Consider the following 15129-nt stretch of genomic DNA (forward strand, 5'->3'; position numbering starts at 1 on the left):
TCTTCAAAATCGAGTATGCACCCCTTCGTGCCATATGCAAGCCACATACGAAATCTTCGGTCAGTCTGACTAACGGTCAGAGAGATATTCCCTCCACACACACACACACACACACACACACACACACACACACACACACATTCTTGTGCTTCTATCTTTGTGAGGGCCCTCATTGTAATAGTAAATTCCCTTGCAAGGTTAAAAGTTTTAATTTTGTGGTGAATTTTTGTTTTCAAATTCAGTTAGTGAGTTTTTAGAGTGGGTTTGCTAGTTTTAGTTTAGTATTTATTTTTTTGAAATTATTAGTTTTAGTTTTTTTGTAATGGGGTATTTGTTGGGTGGGAGATAAAAAAATGTCACAGTAAATTTTGCCTTTATTTCCATCTTCAAAAAGTTGACAAAGATGAAAACGAAGGACATTTTCACTATAATTTTAGTTAGTTTTGTAACCACACAATACAGTTTCAGTTAATTTTAAACTCTCATTTTTGAGAGGACCGGCCAAAATGTCCTCACTTTGCAAAAATGTCCCCACTCTGTTGGTTAAAAACGTCTTCCGGTCCTCACTATGTGGGAAGTACAAGAACACACACACACACACACACACACACACACACTCTCTCTCTCTCTCTCTCGCTTTTATAGATAGATAACTGTGTGTCAAGAGCTTGGATGTGACACTATATTGACTTGTCTCTGTGCAAAGTTGATCACCAAAGTTGTGTTATTGCATTCCTCCACTAAAGGGGAAGATGTCTCTGCACTTCCCTGCAAGTTTGGATTCAAATGGACTCCAGGTAAACTAGATTAGGGAAGTCACAACTTCAAAAGCTGATCAGGAGCTACGAAAGAAACCTGAAGCCTCGAGCGCAGAGAGGACAGTACAGAGAGCACAAACACATGGACATTATAGCAGAAATGATGGTATGTTTACCAAGCATTAATATTGTGAAAGCCATTGCCAGTTACAGGGTAAAAGAAGCAAACCTCACTTCCCATTTTGATATGTCTGCAAGTCATCAAAACCAACATACTCCTCATTTAGTGTTTATGCCCTGCGAAAGTGGAACACCCTGCCTGACTCAGTTAAACATGCCAAATCAGTAGCCATTTTTAAAAACAGATTAAAAACCAATCTTTTTTCAACAGCATTCGGTTGAACTGTGTACGTGTGGTTGCGGGAGTGGGTGCACATGTGTGAGTAAGTAAATGTATGTGGTGAATATGGCATAGCCTGTCTACCTGCACTCTTCAATTAATTTGTAATTGATTTTTTTTTGTAATTGTTTGTATTTGCTTGTTTTCTGTTGTTTTGTTTTTCAACTGTAATTATGTATATATTGGGAAGCACATTGAGTCTGCCTTGTACATGAAATGCGCTCTATAAATAAAGTTGAATTGAATTGAATTGAATTTGGGTCTGGGGGCTCAAACATGTTTAGCTGAATCTCTTTGATTTCCTCTAAAAGACCAGATCAATAATTTCTGAATGACAAAGAAAGAGAAGGGTAGTCTTCGGGTAGTTTCTTTTGTTTTGTGGCAGAGCAAACAGTGTTAATCGTCCCAGAGGATTTTTTCATACTTTAAAACTTGTCTGAAGGGGGACCTTTAGAAAAAAGAAGGTGAAGCAGGAGGAGATGGGGCTGCTATAATGAAGTCTGACAGAAGAAAGCGCCTACTTCATTGATCTCAAACATCAGTGGTAAACGTCAGGTTTTGATGTGCGTCTCTGAGAATCAAAGAGCGATCGCTTCTTTACCGAGCAGCCATTTAACACATAAAAAAAAAATCATATGAGGATTAGTGCATTAATGATGGGGAAACACAGAGACCAGTTTCTACAATCACTGAAGCAGCACAGACATCAAATCACATGGAGCTATGTCAGGCTGGTAGCCTGGCTAACACCAGACCAAATCTCATTGGAGATTAGGTCTGGAAACCAGCCGTTCATTTCTCCGTAGAGGAGGTGTGGTTTACGATCCTCTGGAGCCGTTTATTGGACGCTTAGAATGTCTATCAAAAGTGTCTGTAGGTAGCTCTTAGCCAATCAGATCAGTTATACCAGATGACGTAGTAGAGCGGCAGAAATGGATGTTTGTTGTGTGTGTGTCTGTGAGAGAGTGTTGCTGCTGCTTTGCTTCTCCAGTTCTCGCTTTCTGCAAGATTATTTATTTTCACGCTTTATTCCCCCTCATGTCATTCAGCCACACACATCCACTGATTTTATGGGCAATAAACAAGCTGCTGCAGGCCTCTCGCCGGCTCCGCTGTCCGTGGTAGCGGGGCTATTAGCCGCTAGCGACGCTAATAGCCCCGCTACCATAACGCCGGTTATCTCAGCGGAGCCGCCGAGAGACCTTTCGCCTTTCAACTTTCGCTCTAAACTATTTAAAACACCATCTACAGCTAAAGAGAGTTTCGCGTCTGCAGCAGCCATGTTGGATCCGGAAAACTACATGCTTCCAAGTGCCGAGTAGTACGCGTCATCGTCTCACCGTCCCTCCCCGCTCTGTGATTGGATCCCTAAAACAGGGCTAAGAAACTGCCTTGGTTGCCAGACTGGATGGAGGTTTGAAATTAAATTTGAGCGCGCAAGGCAGTCTGGGTATACCCAGGCTATCAGGCTGGAGCACTAACCACTAAAACCGTCTGTTTGTTTTACTGTCTCACAAACTCACAGTTGAATCCACCATATTTACCTTCTTTGGAAAATTAGAAATCTCTAACTGAAGTCGAAAAAGACAATGCAGGCTGAGCAAAAGAAGAAGCAAATTCAATTTTTTAAATAACTTCCAGTCAGGCAGCCGGGGTCTTCTAAAGCTCCTGGTAGAAACACAATTATAAAACTTGAACCGTTAAGAGCTAAACAAAAACTTTGTGAGCACACAAGTTGTGATAACTTATTGTTCTAATCTCGCTGTGGAGGTTTTGTTAATTTAAGAGTCTTCTGAAATCTGCTGCGTCCGCCTGAATAATAGGCTTTAATTAGTAAAGAGTGGAAATCTTCTCGTTATTGTGGCTGATGGTTTGTTAAGTTGCCTTTGTTTTAAAGCATTTCTTAAGTGCTAAGCAATTATTATCATCATTAAGAAGGTAATGACATTGCACCGCAATTAAAAAAAAGAAGTGGCGTAACCCCTCAGAACATGGAAAGGTCGTCAGCAGCTCCCTTGCTGAGTTAATCTAATCCAGGCGTTGACACATGCAGCGTGTTTGGCCTCATCCTGACTCTGAACTAATGAGTCACTGCAAAGAGCTCCTCGTTCAGTCACAGACTCAGGGATGTGAGCAGTAAAGGCCTCTCTGGCTAAAGTGCCCACCAGGACAAAATAGAAAATCAATTATATAATCATTGGTTTATTTTCAAAGAAGAAGCAACTTCAAAAATGCTTTTATAGAGTGAAAACAGAGGACAAAGATGCTACCTGTCACTGCAGCTCCTCTTGAATAGAGTTACAAAATACAAAGCTGTGGAGCTTTCCTACTGCTGATCAGAAATGCATTGCTTACTTTGGTAACACTTTACAATAACCAACTAAGTGATGTTTATAGATGGTTTATAAACCAATTATTAACCATTTACGGAGTGCTATACATATTTAATATTTAAATGTTTTCAACCAATTTCTTAAAGGTATATGAATCATTTCAAAATCATTAACATACTTAATATGGTGTTAAAAATGTTATAATCAGTGCAACTAAAACTATAAATAAACAATGAATTATAATGTAATTGTTTGTTAATGGTAAAGTAACTATAAGCTTACATTAATATACCATCTATTTGCAATTTATAAATTATTTAGTTAGTTAAACATTAATAAATGATGTATTTACAATTCTAAATGACCTATATACGGTTTATAAATGACGATTAAACATTAATAAACTATCTGTTTACCATTTATAAATGATGGTTATTGTAAAGTGTTACCCTTACTTTAAGTAATGTGATTACCCGTTCAGTAATGAGTAGTGTTCTGGACTACATCTGAAATTGAGCGATTGTACCGGGTTTGGACAATATCACTCAATAGAATAGGCGTTATGAGTGTTAATTACCCTCATAGGTTCACTGTAAAAAAAAAAATCTGTTTAATTAACGGTAAAATACCAGCAGCTGTGGTTGCCAGAACTTCACTGTAAAAATTACAGTGAGTGGATTTTCTTTTCTAAATTTAAATGTAAATATCAGCAAAAACTATAATTTAGACTGAATATTCCCGTTATTTTTAGGGTAATTGTGTCATTCATTCACACATCATGGTATTTCTCCATAATTTTTGCATGAAAATGTTATATTTTTACAGCAAAACTGTGTGTTTCTTCCACTTAATTACAGAAAAAAATTAAAGTTTTGTGCTATTCTTTGATTTACGGTAATTAAAAGTGTCTAATACGGTGATATACAATTTTTAATTTTACGCCCTATTTCTGATGTATTTGACAGTGTTTTACTGTTATTTCTACAATTTTTTTTTACAGTGTATGGGTTAAAAGTGGCCTGCTCCACTTGGTGGTATCAGCACATTAAATGGGCTTCTACATTAACGTTTATTGTAAGGGGTCGACCTCTAGTGGCCGATGTATTTATTACAGGAGTGACGAAGGGTGGGACATCATATGTCCCCACAAGGAAGAAGGTTGGACTATTGTATGGCTCCTAACTGCAAGACTTCCACCAAGGTTACCAAAGTCTGTGTCCTATGATAGACTGTGTGCAACTAGGAGAAAGTCATTTTAAGGCCCTGTTCACACTTGGTATTAAAAGGCCTACCAGTACAAACGTTAGTTTCTTATTAAAAACCTACATTTTTAAATTTTATTAACCTAAAACTTAGAGTTATAGGTTAATAAAATGTGTCAGAATCCACATTTATGTAAGATTTTACTACAAACTTTCCTGTAATCTCATGTTGCAATGACCGCTCTATTAGCTATGAGATCCAACAACAAGACACATTTGGACATGCTACTGGAAGTTTAACAAAGAGCTTCTTTCTACATTTCAAAGCAGCAGCCACCAGCAGTCAACAGTTAATGGACTGAAATACGTAACGCTGTTTTAGCTTCACAAGTAGCCTAATTTATTTACCAATGGTGACTGAGCTGGCGTGCAAGGTGCTGGCTGGCAGATCAGAAGCAACCTGTGATTGCGTGTCCAGCCTGAGGACGTTTTGTGATGCAGACAGAAGGAACGAAGGATCGAAACACCAACTGTTAGTGGATGACTCGCTCTACCTCCGGAGCCACAGCTGCCCAGTAATATATATATATATATCAAATCAAATCAAACTTTATTTATATAGCGCTTTTCATACATAAAAATGCAACACAAAGTGCTTTACAAGAAAAATAAGAATAAAAACAAACAATAAAAATGACAAAACCCACCCCTCCCTCCCCCACATACACATCTGTAAGTATACATACACAAACATGCACACACGCATTTAGTCATGCACGCACACAAACACACTCAGACTCACACACAGCACATATTGATTGACAGTGTAGAGACATGGCAGGGCACCGAGGATCCAGATGAGGAAAAAGCAACCTGAGGGAGCCTCCACACTGAGAGGTGGCAGAGCCCACAGCCATAGAGGACGCCGTCACAGAGACCACCAGGACCCGGGGAGACCGAGGCGGACTCCACACATGGTGCAGAGCCACCCAGTCCCCCGGGCCCAGGGAGTCCCCAAGACCACATCCCCACGGGCAGACCCAACACACCCCCCAGTGAGGAGGCCCCCATGAGTGAACACTGGAGCTAAAAACTAAAAGACTAAAAGACAACAGGACAGGATAAAAACTAAGAGACTAAAAGACAACAGGACAGGATAAAAACTAAGAGACTAAAAGACAACAGGACAGGATAAAAACTAAAAGACTAAAAGACAACAGGACAGGATAAAAAGTAAAAGACTAAAAGACAACAGGACAGGATAAAAACTAAGAGACTAAAAGACAACAGGACAGGATAAAAACTAAAAGACTAAAAGACAACAGGACAGGATAAAAACTAAGAGACTAAAAGACAACAGGACAGGATAAAAACTAAAAGACTAAAAGACAACAGGACAGGATAAAAACTAAAAGACTAAAAGACAACAGGACAGGATAAAAACTAAAAGACTAAAAGACAACAGGACAGGATAAAAACTAAAAGACTAAAAGACAACAGGACAGGATAAAAACTAAAAGACTAAAAGACAACAGGATAAGATAAAAACTAAAAGACTAAAAGACATCAGGATAGAAAATAAAAGATAAAAACTAAAAGACTAAAAGACAACAGGACAGGATAAAAAGTAAAAGACTAAAAGACAACAGGACAGGATAAAAACTAAGAGACTAAAAGACAACAGGACAGGATAAAAATAAGAGACTAAAAGACAACAGGACAGGATAAAAACTAAGAGACTAAAAGACAACAGGACAGGATAAAAACTAAAAGACTAAAAGACAACAGGACAGGATAAAAACTAAAAGACTAAAAGACAACAGGATAGGATAAAAACTAAAAGACTAAAAGACAACAGGACAGGATAAAAATAAGAGACTAAAAGACAACAGGACAGGATAAAAACTAAGAGACTAAAAGACAACAGGACAGGATAAAAACTAAAAGACTAAAAGACAACAGGACAGGATAAAAACTAAAAGACTAAAAGACAACAGGACAGGATAAAAACTAAAAGACTAAAAGACAACAGGACAGGATAAAAACTAAGAGACTAAAAGACAACAGGACAGGATAAAAACTAAAAGACTAAAAGACAACAGGACAGGATAAAAACTAAGAGACTAAAAGACAACAGGACAGGATAAAAACTAAAAGACTAAAAGACAACAGGACAGGATAAAAACTAAAAGACTAAAAGACAAGAGGACAGGATAAAAACTAAAAGACTAAAAGACAACAGGATAGGATAAAAACTAAAAGACTAAAAGACATCAGGATAGAAAATAAAAGATAAAAACTAAAATACAATGGGAATAAATAAATAAATAGATAGTAAGATAATCAGTTAAAAGCTAGACCAATATGACCAATATATCTACCAGCGCCTTACAGACCTTATCTCAAATAAATATTTTTGTATTTCTTCATGATTTAGTTATGCCACTTGACAGGTTATTTAGGACTTTGACATCAGCAGGTTCAAGCATCGAGTCCAGGGGGTTTCCACCCCCGGGTAACAGCGGGCGACCTCAGACTAGTGGAGGTTAATTTCCACAGCTCTCCTACACACATCAGCCAAGCACTGTTTAATATCTATTACAAGGCCGGATGAAACACCTTCATTCACAGGGCTCCAGGGCTCAGCTATTCACAGCGAGGTAAAGGCTCAAAGCGCAGGACTGACCCTGCACGGAGCTCAGATTAGCATAATTGCATTTCAAACTGGTCAAGATTGAAGCGCAAGAGGAGCAATCAAACAGTCAAATGAGCCATGGAGCGCTAAGAGACGGCTCCAAGATTTCTTTAGGGAGCCAGAAAAACCTGGTGCAGGGCAATAATGGGGCGAACTGTTGTAAAATGCATGACCACATGACACTCATATGGGGATAAATTCCCACCCTGGATGATTGGTATGATTAATTCTCCCAATGACATGCATGCAGCGATCCTCTCATGTTGCTTTAGCGGTATCTCTGCACTAATGGGGGGCAGGGACGACTGTCATTTTAATACTGATTGAAGCAACAGTAAAAGGGCAGCGTCAGCAATAAGACAATTAAAATGAGGTTGATTGTCCTTCAGAATGAACGTCATATCGAGGAGTGGTTGGAAATACGATCCCATTATCTCTGGATTCATCGCTCTGGCAGAGATCTGTGTGAAGAATCAGTGTTGCAGATGAAAACCCTGAAGAAGAGGCTCAATTGAACTTGCTTGTGTTTTTTTTAGGTTAACAATGTACTAAAGGTATTTGAATCTAATGAACATGAGTGTTGTTAACCAACAAGTCTTCCAAAACATTCAGCCAAATGTTGTTTGTAGTCTAGACAGATTTCAGAAAAAAGGCCTTCTATAAGAAGTGAGGAGCATTTATGGGCATAAGTCAGGAACCGGCCTACTTTACATATTTCAAGGGTGCTGAGTCCAAAAAAAATGGTTCCCAAATGAAATTTTGAGTTTTTGACCTTCTAATTTGTATCAAATGGCCACCCATCTTGTTCAGTTGTTGGACCATTTCCCCCTTAGTTTTTTTGTAAGTAGGCAATCGAAGATGAGGAAATTAAGTTTCTGGATCTATGTCTAGGGTCAGAGCAAGGATATAGTGGACCAACTGGAACATTTAAAAGTGATATTGATTGAATATTTATGTCGGCCTTAAAAAATGACACAAATAATGCTTAATTTCACCTTAAAAGTTGGTATTTTGAATATATATATATATACATAAAAAAACACACTGAGCCTCCACTATATCCTTGCTCTGACCCTAGACTATAGATCTAGAAACTTAATTTCCTCATCTCTGATTGCCTACTTACAAAAAAACTTGGGGAAAATGGTCCAACGACTGAGCAAGATGGGCAATTTGGCCGCCATTTTGATATGCAAATGAGAAGGTCAAAAACTCAAAATTTCGCTTGGGAACCTTTTTTTTTTTTTTGATTCAGCACCCTTGAAATAAGTAAAGTAGGCCGGTTCCTGACTTGTACCCATAAATGCTCCCCACTTTTACTTTTTGGACAATTCTGTCTAGACTATTGTTCCTTCCCTCAAATACGACACACAAGAGTGTTTCAAAATTAGCTCCAATAATGCCTCATACCTAAACATAACGGCTGCAGCTTTAAACACATCATTAACATTGGGAAATGATTGTAGTTTGGTTTAGGCAACAAAACTACTTGGTTAAGTTTTGGGAATAAAGTACATGGTTATTCATAGTAAAAGATTGTTTAAAAAGTAAAATAAATGGACGTAAAGTCACTCGTAAGCAAAATGGTTACATAGATGTGATAAAGCTTCGCATGTAAGTTCCTTCGGTAACACTTTACAATAACCATAATTTGTAAATGGTAAACAGATAGTTTATTAATGTTTAATCATCATTTATAAACAGTTTATAGGCCATTTAGAATGGTAAATAGATAATTTATTACTGTTTAACTAAGTAAATAATGTATAAATGGCTAATAGATGGTATATTAATGTAAATGTATAATTAATTTACAATTAACAAACAATTAAATTATAATTAATAGTTTTAGTTTCACTCATTATTACACTTTTAACACCATATTTAGTATGTTAGTGATTTTGAAATGATTCATATACCTTTAAGAAATTGGTTGAAACCATCTAAAGATTAAATATGTATAGCACTTTGTAAATGGTTAATAATTGGTTTAAAAACCATCTATAAACATCACTTAGATGGTTATTGTAAAGTGTTACTGTTCCTTCAAATAACAGTGTTGCTTTTTGGTCTTATATGGGACATGAACACTCTCCTCCTGGATCAAAGTCCAGTTGATCCACTAAAAGGTCCCGTGTGGTTTTTGTCCCAACCAAGCAGAGCACACCTGTTAAATTACCTGAATTGCCTCCACAACAAATCAACTGAGTGAAGGCAGTTCATGTGATTGAATGAGTTGAGTAACATGTGCTCCTGCTTGGAGGGAACAAACAGCTGCAGCCTCATGGCCCATTCATGGATCAACTGGACTGCTCTGGGCTAATTAGCAATCAAGTCATTTTATGAATCACTTGCACAGGTACGTCCCAGGCGGCAACCTCCGTGTCTGAGGAGGGAGGCAAACCGGGAAGTGCCTTAAGCCTGCAGTCCAGCAGGGGGCGCTAAGTTTGGCTGCAGAAAGTTTTCTGTCCATTCATTTCAGTGCAAAATGAGAAAACTTCTCACTTGATTTATTACCTCAGAATTTATTTTTAGGACAACACTATGGTCTCAATCGCTAGTAAAAAATCTTCTTCAAGACAATTTTATGTTAATAGTGTAAATAATGGCCCAAATTAACCCATAAGAACCCATGGTGACACCTGTGCAACAAACACTTTAAATCTTCTCCCATATTCAGCTTTATTCTTCACATTAACTTATTAAATCCCTTAGCGACGTATACTCAACACCCTGGTGTGGTGGTCATGTGACTTCTCCAAAATATGTGTGTGACTGGAAACAGAAATGTGAAAAGTAGCTAATTTTAAAAAGCATATTTTTTGTTTCGAGGCTAAATTGAAACCCATTTAACAATTCTTATCCATTAACAGGGTGTTCTTTATTGCATTTAACTTGTTCTGACCATATTTCCCAAACAAATTAAAGTCACAATTTTGATAAATGTTATGGAGATGCAAAAGAAAAAGGCAAATTTGTGTCTCTGTAAGGAGAAAATGTGTCTATTTTTCCCCCATTTTAAAATAAGAAATATCATAAACATAAATACCATAAACGCCCATTGTAACGTTTATGTCACATCACAGATCTTTGACATTTAGGGGTAGTATTTTTTTTCAAAACATCAGAAATGTGTTCTATGTGGTTCACTTTTAGAACACATCCTTTAAGGATAACTGGCTCTGGGTTCTTATGGGTTAAAGGGGAAAAAAAGATAAAGAATCGTATGATTTGGGGCGTGGCTACCTTTGATTGACAGGTCCAAAATAAGGGAATGTCCCACCTACTCTTCTTTTAAAGGAAATCTAAAACAATGGCTCAAATCACTTCAAAAAAACTGGTCATGAGACGACTTGAACACAACTTTTTATTGCATAGTTATATCCTGTCTGGGTCTGGTATGTGTTGTGTTGTGTGTGTGTTGTCTCCTCTATTTGTATCTTACCTATGTACTTGCTGTCTTTTATACTTGTATTTTTTTTTTTTTTTCAGGGATATTACGGATGCCATCTAGCAGCTTTGCTATAATCCGGCATATTTACAAAGATGTATTCCAATGTTTATTAATGTGCACTGTTCCTATCCAAAAAAAAAGTATTAAAGTAAAGTAAAGTAAAGGTCACTAACAAGGCAAGCCGTCACCAGAAGAGAAGCAGAACAATGCGTATATATAATAAAGTTATATATAACATTATATAAATATAAAAAAGGACGTTTACTGATTTGGTCTCATAACTTTGACTCTTTTACTGTATTTTCACAAGCAGCAGCCACCAGCAGCACTTAATGACAGTTTTTTTGAACGTTTTGTTCAGTAAAATGTCTTGTTCAGCGTTTGGTTGGACTAACAGACACTCCAAGGAGTCGCTGCTCAGTTTTCTGAGGTAAGAAAGATACATTTTGTTTTTGTATTTTTGCTAGCCAAAACTAACATCCCAGTTAATGCTCCAGTTAATGCTAACATGAATTAGCAGCAGCTTCTCTCAGTCAGGTTGAGGTGTAGAGAGGCTGTAGTCAGTGATCAGATCCCTCTCCTCCTCCACAGTCCAGATATGGTCTGCTGCCCGTATTGGAAACAAGATGGCGATGCAAGATGGCGACGAGTATAACGCTGAACTCGATGCTTCCAACGGACCACAAACCAATGGGTGACGCCACGGTGACTATGTCCATTATTGATATAGTCTATGGTGCGTCCTGTGTCTGCTTTACATGTTATGGCACCATCTTATGGTAAGAATGAAAATACATCAATCCAACCAAATGAGCAAGTAAAAATTCAAATTATCAATACAATTTTGTAACATATAACATTAAAAGTAACAGTTAAACTTGTAAGGGAACATCTTACCTCTCACGTGACTCCAATGACCCCAACCAACTGTTGGTTGGAGAACCAACAGCCTTAGTGACCCCACTGTTGGGGTCACTGATACCACTTGTCTAAGTACCTGGGACCTTGAGTCAGTTAGATCTGAAGAAGCCCCTTGGGTGAAATGCAAAATATCTTCCACCAAGTCAGGTTACTCTTGATTCAACCCTTTCTTAGAGTGACTAATTGACCTATGGCTAAGCCACACCCCCAAATGCGATGAGCCAATCACAGTGCGCATAGCTAACTCAATACACTCGGACATTCTCTGCTTCCACATCCATTGAAATGCATTGGAGTTAGTCCGTTTTCAATCATTTTTATGTGTTTTTTGTTGAGATTTTAAGTTTAAAATGGTCAAACGGTGTGAATGGGGTACATGCAACTCTGACACAAGGTGTAGCCCAATAATATGGGAGCAGTAACCCGGTTCCCTATGGCAGTGATTCCCAACCGCTGTTCCGCGGCACACAAGTGTGCCGTAAGAAATCAATATCTATCAATATCAAATCCAGCGACTCCGTCTTAACGAGCGCTAACGAGGTCGGCCAGCTCGTTAACAAGAGCCTCTTGTTAACGAGCCGGCCGACCTGTTAGCGGCAGTTAGCTACAGTTAGCTCTGTAGCAGTACAGTGTGTATGTGCTGCTGCTGCAGGAGGTGTTCACTTAGTGATCTCTGTTTGTTTACAACAAGCACCGGAATGAGCGGTGTCAGTGGGGTGAAAAGACGAGTGAAAACCTCTAACCTGTTAATGAAGGCCCTTTTGGTGACTTCCAGATGATATTTCATTTTTCTGTCTCCAAAAGTGATTAATTGCCTCCTGTGAAATTTCTCTGACTGTCACAGCTGCCATAGCGCCCGTCACCGAATGTTGACAGTTTGTCCGAGTGAGTGGAGGGGGCGGGGCTTAGCCGTAGGTGAATTGTGCCCCTTGTACGGATGTGTGTAAGTAATTAGTTTCCTTTAATATTATAATTCCTGGTAGTCATTCATTATTGCAGCCTGTTGGGTGAGGCAGAAATATTCTTTCCTCTGTAGCAATGACTTATTTTTCCTCTATGCAGGGATTCTTCGGAAAATTAAATAAAGAGAATTAGATGAAATAACAACATAAAAACATGTTCTCAGCAGGACTGTGTGTCTGCTAACTGATGGAGGAGGCACAGCTCGACATGCAGCTTCCTTCCTGTTGGCGTGGTGATCCTGTTCGCCTAAACGAGGCCATATCTCACCACGGCAACGTCGGTAACCTAGCAGCTGCAGCCGGCAGCGTTTGTTGGCACGGTAACAGAGAAGAAGCTTAGAGACACACTCACACACACACACACACACACACACACACACACACACACACACACACACACACACACACTGATGAGTCTTTTCAGCTTTCTGTAAATAAGGTAAATGCAGGATGTTAAGTACCAAGAGATGTGCAAACACAAGCTTTATTACCCAGAGTTGATATTACTCAGTCAGAGCTGACTAGTAAAGAAGCTCAGACTTTAATTCCCAATGCACAGACAGTCATTTCACTCGGCAGGATGCAGTTTATTAACGTCAAACATAAGCCATAAACCTTAAATGTCAGATTAAATTGGCACAGAAACGCACATCACATTTGAGGAAATTAATTATGCAGATGAGAGCCCACTGCTGTGCGTCTCCTCACTAGGAGGGCTGAGTACACCTGCATTTAGCCCCACTTGTGCCTTCCAGGGTCCCATTTCGCCGTGACACATCTGTTAGCTTCGCAGAATCAACAGCTACAATCGAGAGCTCCATTTGGCTGAATTTACCACAAGTGCTCCCTCAATTTGATTTATGCAAATCAGGGATGCGCCTCTTAGAAGATGGAGCTTTTCAGCTGTTTGAGAGCCGGGCAGAAGTCAGCTGGCTGTTTTGTCTAGTGTGGTTTCACTCCAATTAAGACGTCGGATAACCTGGTTGATGTGGGACGTCGAGCGCTCATTTCTCCTCTCAGCATTTAATAAAGACGGGAATATTCATGAGATCTGTGTGAACTATCAGGCGCTCTCTGCTTGGAGGTGGCGACACCAGCAACACAAACAAAAGCGCAGTGAAAATAGATTGTTAGATAATCACATGGACATTGTTTTCTCCCATCGCGCTGGAAAATAATTGAATTCATGCCGTTATCCTCAAGTGCACTTGAGAGGTCATGCACATGGAAGCTGTACTAATAGAGAAGACATGAAAAAAGCTTTGCTATAATGACATCCTTGAATACTGTTTCAGCCTGTATACAGTTTTTAAAAGTGGTTTCACTGGACAGTGTAATCAGGATCTGCACTGGGTCCGAACATAACCTAGTTTGAAAGTAATTTCTAATGTAAGTCAGACTTTTTAAGGGATGCACCACCTGAAAAAGCTACAATTTTAATCTTAAATCTAGCCCTGAACTGCTGTAAACTCCTCCAGGGCATCATTGCACCCTGTTTAAAAAGGTGGGATAACTTGCAGCATAAGGACAAACATATTATACATGAACCCTTTGACATTATGGTCACACTTTTGTTTTCTTGAGCCGACAAGAGACCTGCTGAAAGCAGACATGCAATTTAGTCTGTAAACATGCAAAATAAAGTGCATACATATTAGGTAGTGGTAGGCATCTACTAGATCAGCTAATCTCAACCTTGGGGTCGGGACCCCAATTGGGGTCGCGAGATGATTTCTGGGGGTCGCCAAATCATTTTGGAAGTCAGCTCTGTCTCCACTGTGTTAAAGTGTTCATGTGTTTTAGTCTTTTTGGTCACTTAATGTCTTTTTTTTGGGTTATTTTGTGTGTTTTTGTGGTCATTTTGTGTGTTTTTTGGTCATTTTGTGTCTTTTTTTGATCATTTTGTGGTCAATTTGTCTGTTTTTTGGTCATTTTGTGTCTTTTTTTAGTCATTTTATGTCTTTTTTTAGTTATTTTGTGTCTTTTTTGGTCATTTTGTTTCTTTTTTTAAGGTCATTTTTTCTTTTTTGGGGGATCTGAACTGTGCGTGTGAGATTCTGTTCAGTGAGCGGGGGTCGCGGACAACATGCATGTTAAATTGGGGGTCATGACTCAAAAAGGTTGAGAACTACTGTACTAGATAACTGGCTAATTAGCTACTGACATTAATGTGCAGATGAAAATGTAGCATATAAAACACATACCGATAGCCTACACTGTTAAACATGTTATACTTGATGGTTTCACTACTTGTTACTATTATTTTGCAGATTGTAGATTGTAGATTAAGGTTGTATAGATGTCAACTGATCATAAAGCTTTTTGCAGGTTAATGTACCTGGTTTGGGGGTTTCCGGGACTCCTAGCTAATGCTTTTCACTGAGTGGCCAAAGCAGCATTTTCT

This window comes from Centropristis striata, chromosome 6 (assembly GCF_030273125.1).
Source record: "Centropristis striata isolate RG_2023a ecotype Rhode Island chromosome 6, C.striata_1.0, whole genome shotgun sequence".
NCBI lineage: Eukaryota > Metazoa > Chordata > Actinopteri > Perciformes > Serranidae > Centropristis > Centropristis striata.